Genomic DNA, 22,613 nt, shown 5'->3' on the forward strand with positions numbered 1-22,613 from the left:
TAGGATTTCTTTATATATGCAAGATATCAGTCTTTTGTCAGATACATGGTTTCCAAAAATTTTTTCCCATTGAGTTGGCTGCCTCTTTACCTTTTTGAGAAATTCCTTTGATGTGCAGAAACTTCTAAGCTTGAGGAGTTCCCAGTTATCTATTTTCTCTTTTGTTGCTTGCGCTTTGGGTGTAAAGTCTAGGAAGTGGCCGCCTAATACAAGGTCTTGAAGATGTTTTCCTACATTATCTTCTAGGAGTTTTATGGTACTTTCTTTTATATTGAGATCTTTGGTCCATTTTGAGTTAATTTTTGTGTAGGGGGTGAGGTAGGGGTCCTCTTTCATTCTTTTGGATATGGATATCCAACTCTCCCAGCCCCATTTGTTGAAAAGACTGTTATGGCTCAGTTCAGTGACTTTGGGGGCCTTATCAAAGATCAGTCGGCCATAGATCTGAGGGTCTATCTCCGAATTCTCAATTCGATTCCATTGATCTATATGTCTATCTTTGTGCCAGTACCATGCTGTTTTGGCAACTGTGGCTTTATAATAAGCTTCAAAGTCAGGGAGTGTAAGTCCTCCCACTTCGTTTTTCTTTTTTAGAGTGTCTTTAGCAATTCGAGGCATCCTCCCTTTCCAAATAAATTTGATAACTAGCTTTTCCAAGTCTGCAAAGTAGGTTGTTGGAATTTTGATTGGGATTGCATTGAATCTGTAGATGAGTTTGGGTAGAATTGACATCTTAATGACATTTAGTCTTCCTATCCATGAACATGGAATATTTTTCCATCTTTTAAGGTCCCCTTCTATTTCTTTTAGTAGAGTTACGTAGTTTTCTTTGAATAGGTCTTTTACATCTTTGGTTAAGTTTATTCCTAGGTACTTGATTTTTTTAGTTGCTATTGAAAATGGTATCTTTTCCTTGAGTGTCTCTTCAGTTTGTTCATTTCTAGCATATAGAAACATTACTGACTTATGTGCATTAACCTTGTATCCCGCTACTTTGCTAAATTTGTTTATTAGCTCTAGTAGCTGTATCGTCGATTTCTCAGGGTTTTCTAGATATAAGATCATATCATCTGCAAACAATGACAGTTTTACTTCTTCTTTTCCAATTTGGATGCCTTTTATTTCTTTGTCTTGCCGGATTGCCCTGGCTAGCACTTCCAGCACAATGTTGAATAACAGTGGTGACAGCGGGCATCCTTGTCTTGTTCCTGATCTTAGAGGGAAGGCTTTCAGTCTCTCACCATTGAGTACTATGCTGGCTGTGGGTTTTTCATATATGCTCTTTATCATGTTGAGGAAGTTTCCTTCAATTCCTACCTTTTGAAGTGTTTTTATCAAAAAGGGATGTTGGATTTTGTCAAATGCTTTTTCAGCATCTATTGAGATGATCAATTGATTTTTCCTTTTTGACTTGTTAATGTGTTGTAATACATTGATTGATTTTCTTATGTTGAACCATCCTTGCATGCCTGGAATGAACCCCACTTGGTCATGGTGTATGATTTTTTTAATGTGTCTTTGGATTCGATTTGCAAGTATTTTGTTGACGATTTTTGCATCTATATTCATTAGGGAGATTGGCCGGTAGTTTTCCTTTTTTGTAGCATCTTTGCCTGGTTTTGGTATTAGATTGATGTTAGCTTCATAAAATGAGTTAGGCAGTGTTCCATTTTCTTCAATGTTTTGAAAGAGTTTGAGTAAGATTGGTGTCAGTTCTTTCTGGAAAGTTTGGTAGAATTCCCCTGTGAAGCCATCTGGCCCTGGGCATTTATTTGTGGGAAGATTTTTGATGACTGATTGGATCTCTTTGCTTGTGATGGGTTGGTTGAGGTCTTCTGTTTCTTCTCTGGTCAGTCTAGGTTGTTCATATGTTTCCAGGAAATTGTCCATTTCCTCTACATTATCCAGTTTGTTGCCATACAGTTGTTCATAGTATCCTCTTATAATTTTTTTAATTTCTTCAGGATCTGCAGTTATGTCACCTTTTTCCTTCATTATTTTGTTTATATGGGTCTTCTCTCTTTTTGATTTTGTCAGTCTAGCTAGGGGCTTGTCAATCTTGTTGATCTTCTCAAAGAACCAACTTTTGGTGATATTTATCCTCTCTATTGTTTTTTTGTTCTCTATGTCATTTATTTCTGCTTTAATCCTTGTTATTTCTTTTCTTGTACTTGGTTTAGGATTGGTTTGCTGTTCATTTTCTAGCTTCTTCAGTTGATCCATTAGTTCTTTGATTTTGGCTCTTTCTTCCTTTTTAATATATGCGTTTAGTGCTATAAATTTCCCCCTTAGCACTGCTTTTGCTGCATCCCATAGGTTTTGGTATGTTGTGTTCTCATTTTCATTCGTCTCTATATATTTAGCAATTTCTCTTGCTATTTCTTCTTTAACCCACTGATTGTTTAGGAGTGTGTTGTTTAACCTCCAGGTATTTGTGAATTTTCTAAGTCTCTGATGGTTATTGACTTCTAATTGTATTCCATTGTTGTCAGAGAATGTGCTTTGAATAATTTCAATCTTTTTAAATTTATTGAGGCTTGTTTTATGTCCCAGCATATGATCTATTCTGGAGAAAGTTCCATGAGCACTAGAAAAGTATGTGTATCCTGGTGATTTGGGATGTAATGTCCTGTATATGTCTGTTAAATCTAATTCATTTATCAGATTGTTTAGGTTTTCAATTTCCTTATTGGTCTTCTGTCTGGTTGATCTATCTATAGGAGAGAGTGATGTGTTGAAGTCTCCCACAATTATTGTGGAAACATCAATTGCTTCCTTTAGTTTTGCCAGTGTTTCTCTCATGTATTTTGTGGCACCTTGGTTGGGTGCATAGACATTTACGATTGTTATTTCTTCTTGCTGAATTGCCCCTTTTATTAGTACGTAGTGGCCTTCTTTGTCTCTCAAAACATCCCTGCATTTGAAGTCTATTTTATCTGAGATTAATATTGCTACACCTGCTTTCTTTTGGCTGTAGCTTGCATGAAATATTTTTTTCCATCCTTTCACTTTCAGTTTCTTTGTGTCCCTGTGCCTAAGATGAGTCTCTTGTATGCAACATATTGATGGTTCATTTTTTTTGATCCATTCTGCGAATCTATATCTTTTAATTGGGGAGTTTAATCCATTTACATTCAACGTTATAACCGTGAAGGCATTTCGTGAATCAGCCATCTTATCCTTTGGTTTATGTTTGTCATATTTTTCCCCTCTGTCTATTAATATCCTTTATTGTACCCATACCGAATCTCTTTAGTACTGAACCTTTCTCCAAGTCTCTCTGTCCTTTCTTTGTTTCTCTGTCTGTAGTGCTCCCTTTAGTATCTCCAGTAGGGCAGGTCTCTTGTTAGCAAATTCTCTCAGCATTTGTTTGTCTGTGAAAAATTTAAGCTCTCCCTCAAATTTGAAGGAGAGCTTTGCTGGATAAAGTATTCTTGGTTGGAAATTTTTCTCACTCAGAATTTTAAATATATCGTGCCACTGCCTTTTTGCCTCCATGGTGGCTGCTGAGTAGTCACTACTTAGTCTTATGCTGTTTCCTTTGTATGTGGTGAATTGCTTTTCTCTTGCTGCTTTCAGAACTTGCTCCTTCTCTTCCGTGTTTGACAGTGTGATCAGAATATGTCTCGGAGTGGGTTTATTTGGATTTATTCTATTTGGAGTTCTCTGAGCATTTATGATTTGTGTATTTATGTTGTTTAGAAGATTTGGGAAGTTTTCCCCAACAATTTCTTTGAATACTCTTCCTAGACCTTTACCCTTTTCTTCCCCTTCTGGGACACCAATGAGTCTTATATTCGGACGTTTCATATTATCTATCATATCCCTGAGGTCCATTTCGAGTTTTTCAATTTTTTTCCCCATTCTTTCTTTTATGCTTTCATTTTCCATTCTGTCATCTTCCAGGTCACTGATTTGTTGTTCAACTTCCTCTAGTCTTGTACTATGAGTGTCCAGAATCTTTTTAATTTGGTCAACAGTTTCTTTAATTTCCATAAGATCATCCATTTTTTTATTTAGTCTTGCAATGTCTTCTTTATGCTCTTCTAGGGTCTTCTTGATTTCCTTTATCTCCCGTACTATGGTCTCATTGTTCATCTTTAGTTCTTTGAGTAGCTGCTCTAGGTGTGTCTCTTCTGGTCTTTTGATTTGGGTGCTTGGGCTTGGGTTATCCATATCGTCTGGTTTTTTTCATATGCTTTATAATTTTCTGTTGTTTTTGGCCTCGTGGCATTTGCTGAACTTGATAGGGTTCTTTTAGGATTTGTAGACCAATTGAAGTCCTTATCTCTAATTTATCAGATCTACAGCTTCGTGGAGTACACTTTCTCTAACTAACCAGCAGGTGGCTTCCACGAGCCACCTGTTCTCCACAAGCCAGTTCTCCCCTGCTTAGCCTTTTTGGTGAGTGGGGGAGTGAGTCTTGTGGGGTCCAATTGGTGTACCAAGCTTGCGTGTGTAGTTGGTGTTGCCTGCCCTGTATATGGGGCGTGTTTCTGGGCAGTCAGCGGGGGGGGGGTGGCTCTAACAATCAAATCTCCATGGTGATCCTAGAGTTTTAAAGCTGCTGCAATAGTCTAATTCTTCAGTTCAGTCCTGCCACAGTTTGTCTCTGCCACTGACCCACAAGTCCTTGGTATTGGCGTATGGCTCCTGAGACTTGCAGGTGGGCCCCTCTTCCAGGCCGTGCACCCCGGGTCCTCTGTTGAGGGATGACTGTGCTATGTCACAGGTGAGTGCCGTCCCCCCAGGGCAGTTCTGGGCTGCTGGGCTGTGTAGGGAGGCTCCCAGTCTGCTGAAATGATGGCTGAATGGGGCTTTGTTAATTCACACTGCTCTACCTTCCCAACTCTGGGACAATCAGCTGAGGTTGCAGGGAAGGCTAATGTCCACGCCCAGTTTTGTGGTGTGTGCCTGTTATTTGAAGCACTTCTGTCACACTGGGTTGTCTGAGGCAGTTGTGGGCTATGGGGCTTGCGATGGGCAGGAGTGTTTCCTGTCCACCAGGATGATGGCTGTGAGCGGACACCCCCCTTTTCTTGGGAAGTTGTGGTGTTTAGTGAATTTTCTCAGCCACTGGATTATTGCCTTTTGTCTCAGAGCTCTCCTAGTTCTGCTCTTGACTTGACCTGCCCAAATAGCAAGTCTTTGAAGCTTTCTGTATTGGGCTTCTTAGAGTAATTGTTTTAGAAAAAGAATAAGGGATTAAAAAAAAAAAGAAAAAAAAAAAAAGGGCCCTCCTCAGAGATCTAATGGGTTATTGAAATGCTAAGAGACAAAGCAACCAGGGCCATTAAGGAAAGGTCCACAGGGCAGAGAGATCAGCTTTTCTTCGGGATTTGCATATGCGCCTCAGGGCCCTTCCCCTTTCTATGTTCACCAGAACTCCAAAAATCCTCCGCTTTTATTTTGGAGTTTTTTGTGTTGTTTTTTTTTCTATGCCTGTCTCCTCTCTGCTGGGCTGGCTGCTCTCAGATTCTCTGGTGTCTGGTCTCAGTCTATCTATGGTTGGAGTTTGGATCAGTAGAATGAGATTCCGATAAGGGCTGCCACTACAGTTCTCCCTTCTCCTTCCCGGAGCTGACAGCCCCTCCTCCCACGGGACTGAGCCTGGCAGGGAGGGGCGCGGGTCCCCTGGCCGCAAAAACTTACAGATTTCGCTGATCTCAGCAGTTCCACGTTTTCATGAGTGTTGTATGAAGTATGCCCAAAGTCAGATTGCTCTGTGGTGTCCAGTCCACGCAGTTCCTGGCTTTCTACCTACTTTCCTGGAGGAGTAACTAAAACATACAGCTCACCAGTCTGCCATCTTGCCCCACGTCTCTGCATGCTCTTATAATGCCACATAATTCTTTGACATTAGTGTAAGTAAATCCTGTAAAAAATTAATTTGTTCTAAGAAGAAACTGACAGAGATGTAGAACTGACTGGAAGTACTGATAAGTGGCCCCATAGTTAAGTTGGTGTTTTTTACACTTTAATTCTGCTTGGTGTCTTACACATCTCCTTTCCCCTTCATTTATTTAACTTTATTGTTTTGTAACATGCTTTATAATGATTGTTGAAATGTATTACTTTAGTACTACTGAAATATAAATTACCGGCCCAGGCTTCAGCTTGTGGATTAGCTGTAAATTTATTGAAAGCACAAAAAATAACTTGAATGAGCTGTGAGAGAGGCATCAGGCAGCTTTCAGTCCTTATCAGGTTCAGTTTCTCTAGCCAGCTGGTCTTTGGAGAAGGATGGTGATCTTCAAGCTAGACTAAGATGCTGCTTTTTAATGAACAGTGGTTTTCTTAAATTCATTTTTAAGTTTGTATAGGGTTTTTAGTTTGTTTGAAGTCTTAGACTTCTGCTACTATATACTTAGAAGTTTTAGAGATTATACTCTATCTAAGTATTTCATGATATTCTGTTAAGAACACCACCATGTTCAGATGCTCTGGCCTCTTGAATAAATTTGGGAACCATGGCTGCATCCTTTCAGACATATACCTTAGAGGGTGGATGCAGCTCTCTGGAAGGTAAGGTCTGTCTTTCTGCTTTAATTGAAAACTGGGCTCTTCCACTTAATTGTATATGTTTATTTCTGACAGTTTGTATGATTTTTAAAATTTTTTATTTTCATTTTTTATTTTTATTTGTGTGTGTGTGTGTTTGTGTATGATCTATTTTCTTGGCTAATTTTTTCATTATTCCTAAAGGAGTTTTGGAATGCTCCGTTAGAGACTGTGGAATAAACAAACAGAGGGGACAATTTGGGATCCTATCCTTCTCATGAAAGGCCTCAGCTTTAGTAGACTTACCATCTTGTGTTTAGGATTTTATTCTGTTGTCCTTTAAGTCAACCACTTAATTGCTAAGGAAACCAAGTGGCTCGTCTCCTGCTTTATCTTCTCTGTAGTTTCTCTCACTTGCACTTATTTGAAGAGGTGGCTCTTTTGTGGCCTGTGCCCTAAACTGTGTTTGATGACATCATACACATGTTTGCTTGTGGCAAGCTTCTGGGAGGTCAGAACAAACGATGATCTGTGGTCAGTTTGTGTCATTCATTATCAGCTAACATTGACTGAGGGCTCATGTGCTCACACTCTCTACCTTGGGATAGGTGCCTGTGTTCCGCTCCTGTGAAAGGTGCATATTTTAATATCTCTACATGGACATGCTAAAATATGGGATACTGAAACAGTTATGCTTTTTCTTCTCTGGGTCTTACATTTAAGTTATAGTTACTAGACTGTTCCTAAGTCAAAGGCAACTTGCTAGTTAGGAGAAAAATATCAGGTTATTAAAAAAAAACAATTACTAGAAAATTCAAAATTATGTATATATATATAAAAACAACAATTACTAGAAAATTCAAAATTATATATTTGTCTTGCATTATATTTCTGTTAGTTAAATATAATGCCCTTAAAGCATGTCCTTAACCCTTTTTTTTCCTGCAGTTTCCTTCCCCAGTCTCCAAGCCTATCTTCCCTTCTTTCTTATCAAGGCGTTCCTTGAGTCTGCCTTGGTTTCCTGCCATCAGAAAGAAAGAAAACGCTAAGCAGGATGCTGCGTCAATAGACTAACACTCTCACTTCCTTCTTTGCACTTGAAATGCTGCCTCCTACCACTTTGGCCTGAAATCTGCCAGTCACTAACGCTCAAGTTTCTTTCCTACATCTTGGAATACACTAAATTTTTCATCCATGACTCACTCTCTGTACTTGGCTTTGGGTTTTGTGTGGATGTGTTTTCAAACACTTACGGTTGAGCTATTAATTTGACTGGGCAGTGCCTTGTGCCACAAGCAGGGCTTCTTTATATTTTAGGTATTCCCTGTTAAATAGGTATTTTAAAGTTCTTTTTACAGTAAGTGCTGTGCTTTCCTTTTGTTATCCTAAGAGCTACTTAATATTCTGCCTTGAACGTGTATTCTAGACTTGCACTGTCCAATACTGTAGCCACTAGCCACGTGTGGCTACTGAATGCTAGAAATATAGCTAGTCTGAATTGAGATGTGCTGTAAGCATAAAATCAATTTGAAAATGGATTTCAAAGACCTAGAATAAAAAAATGTAAAACATATTTTTACTAATTTTTATAACTAATTATTTTGGGATGATTAGTATTTTGGAAATAATTGGTTTAAAAAATATTGAAATTAATTTCACTTGTTTCTGTTTACTTTTTAAAATATGGTTACTAGAAAATTCAAAATTGTATATTTGTCTTGCATTATATTTCTGTTAGTGCTGTTCTAGAAAGTATAGTAGTGTCTACAAATATAATGATCTAATTTGAGACTTACAGCTCTTACATACCACTCATTGGCAGTAGTAATTGAAGAGTTCACTCATAGCCTCATTGGCCTAGTTTTTTAAAGAAGCTCCAGGTTTGGGAAGCTTTCTAACATTGTACTGTTCACCAGGTACTTAGAGGGTGAGATGCAGTTACTTGGTGAGTTGGTATGAAAATCATGGTATTTCATCATCTTTTGGGTTCTTGTTTTGATGAGTCAGTTCAGCAAGCTTTTTTGAACTCTTATAGTGTACCAAATACTTTTCTAGGTCCTCGTGTCTGACCATGGGGCACTTAGTCCTAGCAAGATGTGCAAAACAAGACAGGAGTGAGTGTGATTCATCACTCAGCAATACAAGACTGCACAGTACTAGAGTCCAGAGAAGGGAGAGGGGGGCAGGAAGATAGGCAGAGAAGTCTCTGCAAGGAGGTGATGCATCTGCTTCTCTTCTTTTAGAGTCATTTCCTGTGTCCCATGAAGACTGTGCCGCACGTAGCCGTATCACATGGGGCTTGGGTGTATAAACAGCCTGCTCATGGGAGGTGAGGCATGACTGCAGCTCCCACCAAGAACCTAAGCTCATTCCCACTGGGGTAGGAGATATTTTCAGTTTGGCTCCAGGCAGGGGTCCTGACTGTTTGCTGTGAAGTTGAAGTACTTAACCTGCCCTGTTTTACTTAGGAGTTGAATTTTTATTTGGACTGGTCTTTTCTGTATATACAAGAATACCAGTGTAAGTGAAATCAAAAGAGGAAGAAAAAGTCAAGTAAAGCCTCTCTTTAGTGGAAATCCAAGTCGATCTGGAAGGCTACCAGGGTATTGTGTAAGTGTTTTCAGTGGCTGGAGCAGATAGGAGCTCAGGTTACGATGCCTCCTGGGTTGGGGGTGGGAGATAGCAAGTGACACAGCTTACAACAGATACTTATATAACCATGACTTCAGGGGACAGAATTAAGCTGTGAATGAACCTCCCAAACCCAGGAATAGGATTTTAGAACAGCCTGGGAATTTTTGTCTCAAGCTTGACTTGAAAATCAGCTTCAGAAACAGCTTACTCTAACGCCAGACATTCCACGACTCCTGGAGAACTTCTGTTGCCTTCCCTTCTCTTTTTAAGTTCGTAGACATATAACACTTAGAAGGTTCCTTAGAAGTCTCAGTGCAGCTGTCTGCAGGTAAGTCACTTTGCCTGTCTGCTGCTGAATTTCCTCAAGGTCCGCCAGCGGGGCCAGCTGAAGCCTGGGGTTCCAGAGGCCCGGTCCACACACCACGCAGCCTGCTTGCTGGAGCTTCAGCGTTAAACCCTTTCTCCCGGCAGGTTAAACTCACTGCAAATTCTTCAACTCCTTGGCCTCCCATCAGAATATCCAGATTTAGTAAATAAAGGAGTATTTTTTTGCTGATGGTGGAAACATGACAAAAGGATCGAGGTGAAGGGTAGATGTGTAATTTTCCTCGGGCAATATACTGGGAAGCTGGAGAGCGCCAGGAGATGCTTGTTAGAAGCCGATCTTATCAGATTTGGGTTCTTCACTGATGGCAGAGTACTCTTACTCTGGCAAAGTTAGAGCCACAATCCCTTTCCTTTTACTTTTGAATCCTTGCTCTTTTATTTACAGCATTTCGATTTGAAATCCAAAACAGAACCACAGAAGGATGGAATTAGAAGCAAATATTATTTAATCAGAATCCTCAGGTTAAAAATGAAGATACTGAGGTTGGGAAGGGCTTAAATAAGTGGCTGAAGATCATCCAGTTGGGATGGAATCCAGGCATCTTGTTTCCCAGTCTTTCCCTCTTTCCATACTTTTCTTTTTTAAGCTACAGCATTGTTGTTGTCATCATCATTTTTTACTTTTTATTATTTTTTTTATTAGAGAAGTTGTAGTTTACAGAAAAATCACGCAGGAAAGACAAAGCTCCCATATTCTCTTCCTGCTATTAACATTTTTGCATTAGTATGGTACTTTTGTTGCAATTAATGAAAGAATATTATCGTGTGTACTACTAACTATAGTCCTTAGTTTACATTTGGGTTCACTGTTCGTGTTGTACAGTTCTATGGCTTTAAAATTTTTTTGTTCTACTAACATGTTTATACCCTAAAATTTCCCCTTTTAACCACATTCAAATATGTACTGCTACTATCATTCTGCTACTATCAACAAAAACTTTTCCATTACCCCAATCAGAAATTCTGTACCAATTAATCATTAACTCCCCATTCCCTACTCCCACCCCTGCTTCTGGTAACCTGTATACTAGTTTCTGACTCAATGAGTTTGCTTATTCTATTTATTTCATATTGGTGAGATCATGCGATTTTTTTCTCTTTGTGTCTGATACATTTCATTCAGCATGTCTTCAAGGTTCATGCACATTGTCGCATGTCTCAGAACTTCATTCCTTGTTACAGCTGAAGAATATTCCATTGTATGTATAGACCATTTTGTTTATCCATTCATCTGTTGACGACACAGGTTGCTTCCATCTTTTGCCAATTGTGAATAACGCAACTATGAACTTCAGTGTGCAAATATCTGTTCAAGTGCCTGCTTTCAGTTATTTTGGGTAGGATTGCCTAGATTAAATTTCTAGGAGACAATACTAAGAAAAAGTGTTTGAAACTGAACTTGCAAGCTTGAAACCTATGTAATTTCATTGTTGGGATTGAGCTGAATACTTAGATGGATGTGCTTTTCTCTGCTTACCTGCTTTGCCTGTGCTGGTGAGCAGTGGAGAAAGATGCTGGTCTTCTTAAAAGGGGAGGGTTAATTCTTGGGAGAAGCTACATTCCCTTAGTCATCGCCTCCAGATTCTGGTCAATAGCCTCCTGGCTTTTCTTTAAAGCAGTCGCAGCAATTGCGAGGCGAACCAACATCAGAATTCTTGTTTGTGATATCATCACCATGACCTCACAGCCAGGTTTATGCAAAATGTTTGCCCAAGCTTCTGGCAAGTATGGGCTTGTGAGGCCTGACTGGATTCCACAGACATCATGAGGTACCTGTTTATCTCATTTGGCTGGATTCGTGTTGATAAAAGTTAAGAAATTGACCTTAGGGCTACTATGTTATTTTACTGAGAAAGATTGCATTGTAAGAAAATCATTGTTTTAAAATATCCTCTGGCAGGTTATTTAAAAGCAGAAAACTCAATATTGATAGTAGAGCAGCAACGTATTTTTACTTTGGGAATGGGTACGTGATTGTCAGTGACTCTATTTGCTGTATAATTTGCTGTCAGTTTTCCCTTTTCCCTGAAAAAATATTTTTGTTCTGTGGTCATATAGCTACAACACCACACAAGAAGTAACAATTTGAAGTGATATGACTTGGTTATCAGTGGTATAAATTATTTGTGACCCAGAGGCCTAAATGCAGATACATCCCAATTGAGAAGTCACCATTTGGCTTTGAATGTATTGCTTTGCTCTTTGTACTGTTTTAATAGGGGTTGGGATAAAAGGTGGGTGTTGGTTCATACAGAAATCTAGTCTCTCAGGGTTAATACATATAATTTTCTTAAGGATTGTTCTCCGTCAAACAAATTAACAAAAAAATCCAAAAACCCTGTGTATGCTGAGTACTTGTACATGATAAATTGTCCCCTCCTGTCTTTTATTTAAGTACCCAAAGAATTAGATGTTGGAACCTTCTGAGTATGGTTCTATGAGTTTAAGTTGGGAGATTATGTGACACTCCCCCCCCCCCAATTTTTTGTTTAGTCACTGCTTTTTCCCTGATAAAAGAAAAACTTATCATGCAGTTTAGGATCTCACAGATGTCTTGAGCAATTCATGAATTGGGCAGCATCCCAGTGACAAAGCAGAAGGAGCTCCACCAAGGGGGTGGAAAGGAGAAACTCACAGAGGGCAACGTGGAAGCAAGTGAGGAGATGCTCTGATTGGCTGACATGAAGCAGATACACATTGATTAGTGTGGTATGCTTGTCCATTCTGATAAACTGTCTCTACTGGACTGAAACTAGTTTTATTACAGTGTGGTTTATCAGCACCCCTGTAGGGCGTGTTCCCTTTTCTCCAAAATCCCCTGCAGGTCAATGGTTTTTGTCTTCTGGACTAGCCCTTCGGGTTCAGGGCTCTTCTCCTGCCCTCTGCCCCCACACCAAAGCATTTCAGTATCAGAGGAAAGAGATCCCATTTCTGGAGGTAGACTGCTCTTTTTAAAGCAGTCTTGTGTTCCTTATTTTTTTCCCCTTATTTTTTTCTAGGACTGACATGTTAGTCCTAGAGTCTTACATTTACTTTATTTCAGAGTAGGAGTACTTTATGGGTCCATTCGATCTGTTTCTTTTCAATAATGTCTCTAACTTGGATATCTTTATGATAGCTTTTTAGAAATGAGTTATCCTGTACATATAGGTTGCAGAAACTTAAAATAACAAATTTGAAGTGAATTTTAGCTGCAAGGACAATATTTAACTGATTTAGATAAATTTTTGTTATTAAAAAATACTTCTGTTCTTTCAGCATATATTCTTATGTAGATAAATAGCATGGAACGGAATCTTTTAACTTTTTAATTCCTACCCTTTTCAGGATGTCTTTCAAAGAAAGATAGTTATTGAGGTGGGTCTAATGGTAGTGAGTGTTGGCAGAGGGGGAGTGATCCCAGAAGCTCAGGCAGCTGAAAAAGTAACAGCTCCTTTGGGCTTTGCATAAAGTGTTAGGCAGCTCTAACTCACCACTAAACTTTGGGAAAATGTTTGGGTTGTGTTTTCTTGTTTGCTTTCTTCCATGGTCCTGATAATTAACCCACTTTTTTCCACTGCAAATAATGTTTTTCTTTATCTGGATGTTTGGAATATTCTTATCTTTATGAGATAATTTTATAGATGATTGCTTATTAAAAGGAGTAATACAGTAAGCATATGCTGCTCTTTGTTTTGGAACAGGCTGTCTTGAACTGTGTTTGCAGTCTCTGAAAAGTTGTTTAGAATGGAAGACAGATTTTTATGTAATTGCCTGTTCAAATAATGTGTAGCAATAGGTTATAATATGAAAGAAAAATAGGGAACTTAGATCTTTGGAAATAACAGTTAACAGATCCCTGTTGCTTACTATGTGCTGGCATTATTCTAAGCCCTTGAAACACTCCCCAGATTTTGATGTTTTCTAGGCACTAAGGCTATAGCAGTACCTAATACAGTAGATAAATGTACCAAGCCATGACTTTATAGAGGGTACAACTCAAGTTTTTTGTTGGGTGTATGGAGAATAGCCCTGCTTCCTGGAATCCTGAGTAAAGTAGACGTCCTTAAGAATTGTAAGGCACATGTCTTTCTTGGAAGTATCAAGGAGGATAGGTCTTTTAAGGTTATTTGCTTTCCTGAAATAAACATTTTGTCCTTTTACCTATGTTATTTAGATCACATCTCAGAGTTAAATCACAGGCTCAGGATATCAGTCTAGTTCAAAATGTTTATTTGAGGCCTGGCTTCTTTGTCTCTTAAAATAAACCTTTAGGTCATACAGAAAAAAAAAATTGTCCTTTTAGTGTTGATGTTTAGCAACAAAGCTTCCTGTTTTCAGACGGAAATGTAAACCTTTTAATGAGAAGGAAGAGAGAAAGGATTGGAGAGCTGAACTCTCTATGTCACAGAACCCTCCCTGGCACATAACGGTTCCTGTTTTATTAAAGTTGGTGCCTGGAGATAGATGTCTGTTCTCTCCTGCTTCTTCCATTGAGAGAGTAAGGCAGGAGTATAAGCTAAGAGTAGCTAGTTTTGACTGTTTCAGAAGTGAGTTGTCAAGTTCTGGAGATAAACATTTTACAGTTCGGGCTTGAAAAAAATATACCTGTAGTATCAGTCAGTGGTATAAATATAGAATTCTGTGTGTTAGCTTATAGGTATATGTTATAATATTTTGTTAGGAAAGTGAGATTATAAAGTAATGTGGCTGACTTTTAAAAAGAAATGAATCTTCATTTGCTCTTTTTCCATTTTCTGGAAAAATTTGTAGGTATTAGGGATTATATGTTCCTTGAATGTTTAGAACTTACCGATAAACCTATCTGGACTTGCTGTTTTATTTGCAGAGAAATTTGTAGCTATTGATTCAGTTTCTTTAGTTACTTCTCAGGCTTGCTATTTCTACCCGAGTTCATGCTTTTTTTATATTTTGTCTGTGAGTTTTTATTAAAATGTAAAGTAAACAGTACTAAATAAATTAAAAAAAAAAACTTCATATAAAAAAGTGAAAAAAAAAAAAGCCTCAGAACTTACCCATCCACCTAAGTTTTTTCATCTGGGGAGGTGCTATTCATTTATTACATACAGCCATTAATAATTTTTGGAACTTTGGAATTGCTTTATGAGCCTTGGATACATTTTTGTTATGCTCAGTAGTTCTGAATCTTTGTATTTTTGAGGGACTTTGATTCAAATTTTGTAAGCAGCTGGTAATGTTTTAGGATCAGGTCCGGTAATGAGCACTGAGAGACTGAGCTGGTGACTGTCATCTTGGATCATAACATACAACTTAAACATTTCCTCTGAAGTTACTTCTAAAAGGGGTGCGTTTTTTTTTTTTTTTTTTTCTGACCAAGGTAGTATTGTTAAAATAACTTATAATTTCAACAGGTGGTCACTTCAAAAGATACTGTTCATTTTGGGAAGTAGATCATTCCTGGATGGAGAAGGTTCTAGAAACAGTGTTGTCCAATAGAACTTTCTGCGATAAGGAAATTGTTCCATCTGCTGCGCTGTGGCTGTTGAGCACTTAAAATGTGGCTAGTGTGACTGAAGAAATTAATTTTTAATTTAAAGATAATTTAAAGTTAAGTTTAAGTAGCGCATGCGGCTAGTAGCTACCTGTACAGTGCAGATCTAGAATATTTAGCTTTAAGTCTGATATTCAGACTGGTCTGAGCGGTTTATGGCAAGATACCAAAAATTTTCAAGGCCAGATATATCAGGTCCCCCAGGCTGAGTAGTGAAAAAGGCTGGAATTTGTCTTTTGTGCTCAGTGGTATATAGTCTGTAAATCTCTCCTAGGTTGCTAAGATGTTATCCAAAGGGTTGAAGATGAGAACCTTCTCTTGCACTTGCATTTTAATCCTTGACTTTTGTTGCTCTTAGCTCTTCTTCCCTGGAATTTGAGACCTGCCCTGGCAGCCCCACCTGTTATCTGCACCCATGGTTGGAGTGAATGAAGACTAGGAGCAGGCCGCCAACCCTTGGTTTTAATCTTTGCTTGATAATGGTAGGTAGGTTAAGATTACTAAAATGATCGAATGAAACAAGAAGAAGGCTTAAGGGAAAACTGGACATCTTTCATTTTATGCTAGTTGAATCTCGAAGTGAAGGAGGCTTTTCATTTGAAGTGTAATTTCAGTAAAAATTGATCATAGAAAATTTCTTAGATTGATCACTACAGCTCTTTAGAGTCTCCTTTCAATTTACCCTTATTTGATTTCTAATAGCTCTTCTATAAGAATCTTCCAGTGTAGGACAAATATTCTATGAATCTCACGTATATGAAATAATTAGAATCTGTAAATTAGTAGAGTCAGAAATTGGAATACAGGTTGCCAGGGGCAGAGCTGGGGATGGGGAGTTACTGTTTACTTGGCACAGAGTTTTATTTGGGGTGATAGAAAAGTTTTGGTAACGGATAGTGGTGATAGTAGCACAACATTTTCATAATTAGCAGCACTGAATTATATACTTGAAAGTGGTTAAAATGGGCAATTTTAGGTTGTGTATATGTTACCAGAATAAAAATAATTTAAAAAACCTCATAGAACCATACAACATAAAGAGTGAACACTGATGTAAACTATGGATTATAGTTAATAGTATAATTATAATAATATTGTTTCATTATTTGTAACAAAGGTACCATATGAAAACAAAATGTTAATAGGGAAAACTGTGTGTTTGGGGGGTATTTGGGAACTGTACTTTCTGTACTATTTTTCTGCAATCCTAAAACTGCTTTAAAGAAAAGATCTTCCAATGTTAGCCAAACTGAGCATCTCTCTCTCTTTCACATTATTTATGCATTTCCTTCTTCTTCCTTTGTTCATGCCTATCTCCTTTTCAGAAGTTTTTTTCTCTTTGCCTTTTTAAAAATCCTGACTGCCAGTACCTATACCAGGCTGTATACTTCCCTTTAAGCCCCCTTTCAATTCCTGCCTTGCCCATAAAGCCTTTTCTTTCTCTCCTAGTCCATTCCATTCTCTGATGTTTTAAAACGCTTTCAGGAACATCACATGATTTGGTATTTTTCATAAATTGCAGTGTACTCTTAGTTGTTTCTCATATATATGGATTTTCTCTCCCCAACTGCATTATAAATTCCTTGAACTTAGATATGTGTCATATATTTTTCTGTCACCTGTATCAGACACCAGGTATACACTGGATTCACCCCAACTGATTTGTAGTTGTTAAAAAAATTGAGACTCTTTTTCTCATTTGAGTCTTAAAAAAATATATAGTGCGCATATTCATTTTATTTTGTGAGCACTGTTTATAAAGTACTTTGGGAGTGCGGACTATTTCCACATTGTGCTCTGAACTGGCCGCCATTCAGAGCAGCTCCTGAATCCATTCAGAGAAGCTCCTGATTTCAGGGCAACGTGGCTCGACTTCCTCACCCTGTAGGTAAACCCTATAATAAAAGCTCGTGTCTCAAAAAAAAAAAAAAAAAAAAAGAAAGTACTTTGGGAAGTATAAAGATAATTAGATAAAATGCAGTCTCTCCCCTCAAGGACTCAGTACTATGGAAAATCAACAGATGAACAAATCCATTTCATTGGCGAGGACTGTGGAAGGTTTTGTTGGGTGGGTAATACCTGAGGTTGCCCTTGAATAAGGTTTCAGCAGATGTAGATAACTAGACTTAGAAGGGGCATTCAAGGTTGAGCGAACATTCTGAAACAAAGGTTGGCATAGTGAAAGTTTCAAGATGGAAAATCTATTATTTGGATGATTCATGTGCATGTAATTGAAAAAATGAACCTCCTTTCCTTGATCAAGTAGTTTAGCAGTGGTTTTCAAACTTTAGCATCAGAATTACCTAAAGGTCTGGTTAAAATACAGATTGCTGGACTTACCCCAGATTTTGTTTCAGTAGGTTTGGGGAGGGATAATTTGCATTTCTAACAAGTTGTCGGGTATTGGTGATGCCTGCAGTTTTTATCCATCATTGCTTTTGTACCATCAGTGCAAATGTCAACATCATAAAAAAGGTACCAGAGTATAATTGAAAATAGTTTTGACCCCCTGAAAGGGTCTAGGGGTCCATAGACCACACTTTGAGAACTGCTGGTATAGCTCAGTGTCACTACCACCCGAGAGGTCTTACCCTCAGCTTTGCAAGTTCAGAAGCTCCTTTTTTACCCATTTAGAGATTAGATTCTTGAATCAACTAACAAACTGATAGATTGTAGTTTATAAAATATAATTTTGTGTATTTATAATGAGAGAAATGGCAAAAAAGATACTGTTTCCCTTTGTCACTGTTGGAAACCAAAACCATCATCTGAGCTTAATGCTTATTTACATCCTTCTTGCAATCTTAACTCTCCCTTTTCCAAAATAGCAATGTACCTGCTCCCTGTGTGTCCTTTTTGGAAAAACTTTTCTAATGTCAATGAAATATTTTCCTTTTAACCCTCTCCCTTCCCTTTTCTTTTTCTAGATTCTTGGGCTATTCTTCTTTTTAGTTTGGCAATACTTGATCATCTTTCTTCATTTTGTTGTATTTTCATGTTTAAAATTATTAAATCATTCATGCAAAATAAATATGGGTTTGTGTATAGTATAAATTATAAAATAATGAACAATAAAGCAAGCACACTTGTACATCTCAGCCTACTTAAGAAATTAGATATATCCAGTACCATTGAATTTCAGTGAAATTTAAAGTAACTGATTATTGCAAAACATACTGTTTTTCATTGATTATTTTTATTTAGGTTCATTATGTCTAGGCTGCTTTATTCATAAATATTCTACCTTTAATTACAATATAGGATAGATTATTATAACTTAACCTTCCATCTCTGTACTGATGAGTTTATCTAATTGAGCCCAATTCTTTATTTCCTATTCTCCCTCTCAAACTCTTTAACTCTTTCTTCTGTATTTCAAGTTTGTGATCATCAAATTTTTATCCATATGTTGTCAACGGTCTTTTCTGAAGTTCTCATCCCCTCCTGGGAACTTGACTGACCCCAGAAGACACTGCTTCCCTTGCAGCCCTCTTAAGGGCCCAAATCAGGGCCAACGGGGCACAGTAGCTGACCATGCTGTTCCCCTTTGATATGCTGAGCTACTTCTCCATCCTTCAAAAACTCCAGCTCCTTTGAAGGTCTTGCAGTCCAGCTCCTGCTGCTGACATCCACTGACCTCAATCTCTTCCCCTCCATTCCTTTAAAACTTTCACTTACTTTGCACTGTCAGCCTCACTACCCCTCTTATTCATAGACTTCAACAGCCCTACCAATTGTCTCTGCAACTCCCAGTCCTGTCTGTTCCGAACCTGTGATCAGACCCTATACTTGCCATCACCATCTCTGAAATCTCAGCCTCAAGCTTCTCACTCTGACCCCACCTCTTGTCCTCTGACCCCTGCTACTCAAAGTAGGCTTCTCAGAATGGCAGCATTAATTTCCCGTGGGAGTGCTAAAAAAACAGAATCTGAGGTCCCATCCCAGAACTACTACATCAGAATCTGCAGTTTAACAAGATCTCCAGATTAGTATGCACATTTGAGTATCCAGTATCATTGTAACAATCCTTCATCCTTGATGAGACTAATCCATAGACCTCAACACTTTTTCATTACCAGCCGCATCCTGTTTTCACTTCCCTTTTCAGATTCCCTGTTCCATTATACTTGCTCCTTTACAATCACCACCAACTCCCTTGCTTCTCCTCTCTGTTTTACCTGGGAAATTTTTGATTATGGTTGAACTTTACCATCCACCTTCTTTTGCTTGTGCTGAGCAGAAGCTTGTTATTAGAGAAAAAAAAAAAATCACAGCCGAGGACAATGGTTTCACTTGATATTCAGCATGGCAAACCTCAGGTGATATCTAGTGCTACTCCTCAGGCCTATTAAGTTTGCCTAGTAAGTGTCCTTTTCTTTGCTCGGCAAGAAATATTTTGAGTGTTTAACACCCTCTGCAGACCTTTCACAGGTTTCTTCCTTTGCACTCACCCCACCAGCTGATGAGAAAATACGCCTTTTGCATAGTAGTTTCTCAGGACATACTTGTTGAATGAATGGATGACCATCTTGTAGGGCGATTTCCTTCAGAGAGATGTTAGGAAGCAAAGCTTCAGTTTCCAGGAGAGTGCCACCACTTGATTCGTTGAGTGGCCTTGGAAAAATCACAGCTTCTCAGACCTTCATTTCCTTTATCCACAAGTGTGGATATGTGTGCTTGCCTTCACAAAGTCGTGTTGAGATACAAAAGGGCAGTTTTCTATCTGTGCCTTGGGAACCCATTGGTGTTATACATATGTAGGTCTGTTTGGTAATAATGGTGCTGATGTTTTCATTCTTGGCATGTGGTATCTCCTGAGTTTGAATATTTGATTTAATGAAAAGAGCTTCAACTTTAGAATCACAATACCTGTGTTCAAATCTCTGCTTCTTAGCTGTATGACCTTAGGCAGGTTATTAAGAAATGAGGAAATAAATGTTTATTTTATGAGGCATCTCTTTACTTGTTAAGAAGGCATAATAATAATGGGCGATCCATAGTATTGTAAGACTCAAGTGGGATAATGATATGCATACAGTTTACTCCTAAATTGAAAGTTCTGTGTGTTATGTCCTTTACATGTTGGAAGAGTTGGGGAGAGAAGGGTGGATTGTCTTACTTTGGGCCCAAAGCCCTTGATTCAGTGACGACAAACATCAGAAATTTAAACATGCTCAGCTTATTAATGAAGCAGGAGTTTCTTTTCTTTTTTTTGCATGTTTTTTTTTTTTTTTTTTTTTTTTTTGATTGATTAGTTTCAGCATCACATTTACTGACCTTGAAGCATTATGCAGAGATGTTGCTTCTTGGTCATTACATTTTGTGGGTACCATGACCAAGACTTTGATCTTTCGTTTCTTGATAGATTGATTTTTTTAAGCAGACCTCACATGTCATTCATTAATAATTCATGAAGAAGAAAATTAAATTGGAAGATTTAAAAAACCAACATTAGTGTCATTGTTCCCAATTCTTTTATTGAGACAGCCTAGATTTCTCTCTTTCATTAAATTTTGGTCACAGTTACCTGCTTTGGAATTCAAGTAACTCAGCTAGACTGAGAGCCAGAGAATGAAGATTAGACAACAGTAGTCATAGAATTTGAGTTTATGATCATTCTTAGGCTCATTATAACCACAAGCTTTCTGTGTCTTAGGCTGAGGCTTTTAGATGGTCAGATTTTGCTGAGCTTTTGATGGACCACAAGGTTTGAAACTGGCTGAGGCTTGCCTAGTTAGCCTACTTGCTTTTTTGGTAGTTTTGACCTGAGCCTGAGAATTCAGTGCTTTACCCAAGTAAAATATTTTAAAGACTACATTCTTTCTTCTTGCCACCATAATAGCTTTTCTAGGACCATTGTGTTTCTTTCCATCTGTTGTCTTCTTACTTACCTAATCCTTGCCACATTATGTGTTGGACCAGGATGTAGAGTAAGAGAAGATATATCAAGGTCCGAGGGTAATTTCTGTCCTTAGCCTATCCCCATCCTCAAATTTTTTGGATATGTAAATGGCCTTTCTCCATTGAGTCTAGAGGTAGCTTATCCAATCCCTTCTGTCTATCCTAAACAGTAGCAGTAGTAAATAACTGCTTGAAACTTGTAAGCAATGTATGGTCAGGGTCTGATAGTACAGTAGTGGTTGCACATCTGAGTCCAGATCAGAACCACTGACCTAACAGTAGACCCCCCTCCTTCCCCACGTTCCCTTATCACTCAGGGTGGCAGTGGTGGTGGTGGGGAGCCCAGGAACTTCCTTTTTTTTTTAATTAAATTCAGTTTTATTGAAATACATTCACACACCATACAGTCATCCATGGTATACAATCCACTGTCCACAGTATGATAGCATAGTTACGCGTTCATCACCACAATCTATCTCTGAACATTTTCCTTACATCAGAAAGAACCAGAACAAGAATAAAAAATAAAAGTGAAAAAAGAACACACAAATCATCCCCCCCATCCCACCTCATTTGTCCTTGAGTTTTTATCCCCATTTTTCTACTCATCCATACACTAGACAAAGGGGGTGTGATCCACAAGGTCTTCACAATCACACTGTCACCCCTTGTAATCTACATTATTATATAATTGTCTTCAGGAGTGCATACTGCTGGGTTGGAGTTTGGTAGTTTCAGGTATTTACTTCTAGCTATTCCAATACATTAAAACCTAAGAGGTGTTATCTATATAGTGCATAAGAATGTCCACCAGAGTGACCTCTCGACTCCATTTGAAATCTCTCAGCCACTAAAACTATTTCGTCTCATTTTGCATCCCCCTTTTGGTCAAGAAGATACTCTCAGTCCCACGATGCCGGGTCCACATTCATCCCTGGGAGTCATATTCTGCATTGCCGGGGAGATTTACAACCCTGGGAGTCGGGTCCCACGTAGTGGGGAGGGCAGCGAGTTCACCTGTCGAGATGGCTCAGTTAGAGAGAGAGAGGGCCACATCTGAGAAACAAAGAGGTACTCAGGGGGAGACTCTCAGGCACCATTACATGCAAGTTTAGACTCTCCTTTGTGGTAAAGAGCTTCATAGGGGCAAGTCCCATGCTGGAGGGCTCAGCACATCAAACCGCCAGTCCCAATGTTTGTGACAACATCAACACCAGTCCAGGTGAGGATGTCCAACACATCCGCACCTTCCCCCAGATCCTCGGGGCTGGGGAGGGGGAGGCTGTAAATATATTTTTTATTATCTGCCCAAATTACTCTGGGATGTGTCACTATTTCACTCCAGCCTATACTAACCTACTGTATCTCACTTCCTATTCAAAGAGGGACTTCCTTTTAATAGTCCGGATTGGCAACCACTGTCTTCAGGTAAATAGCAGTTCTTTCTCTGTTAACCAGAATCTCCCCCAAACCACAGAGTTTACCTTAGGCATTTTTAAAAACACCTCTGTACCACTTTGGATCCTTTCAAGAACCACAGGAAATCTATGGAGTGAGGCTAAAGAGGCATTTGTCTTGGTTTGATTTCCATTCAGTCTGATTATCTTTAAAGAGAAAAACTTACATGACTGTATTAGTTTTTCAGGACTGTTGTAACGAATTACCACAAGCTTGGTGG

At 38.6% G+C, this 22,613-nt stretch overlaps 1 protein-coding gene across 19 annotated transcripts in view; it reads left to right on the forward strand.

Annotated features, from left to right (window-relative positions):
- The window catches only part of CLIP1 (CAP-Gly domain containing linker protein 1), a 167,419-nt gene that overhangs the window by 42,907 nt on the left and 101,899 nt on the right, over positions 1 to 22,613 (forward strand). For 4 of the 19 annotated variants that reach the window (XM_037816727.1, XM_037816734.1, XM_037816732.1 and 1 more), the window contains exons 1-2: positions 8,885 to 9,463; positions 15,393 to 15,516. The exons of 2 other annotated variants lie outside the window; for them this stretch is intronic. The gene's annotated coding sequence lies outside the window, so the exon portion shown is untranslated. Of the gene's footprint in view, positions 1 to 8,863; positions 9,464 to 14,866; positions 15,517 to 22,613 lie in introns of those variants that run through there. 13 more of the 19 variants (XM_037816716.1, XM_037816722.1, XM_037816723.1 and 10 more) reach the window with 9 other exon arrangements.

This window comes from Choloepus didactylus, chromosome 23 (assembly GCF_015220235.1).
Source record: "Choloepus didactylus isolate mChoDid1 chromosome 23, mChoDid1.pri, whole genome shotgun sequence".
Classification (NCBI taxonomy): Eukaryota; Metazoa; Chordata; class Mammalia; order Pilosa; family Megalonychidae; genus Choloepus; species Choloepus didactylus.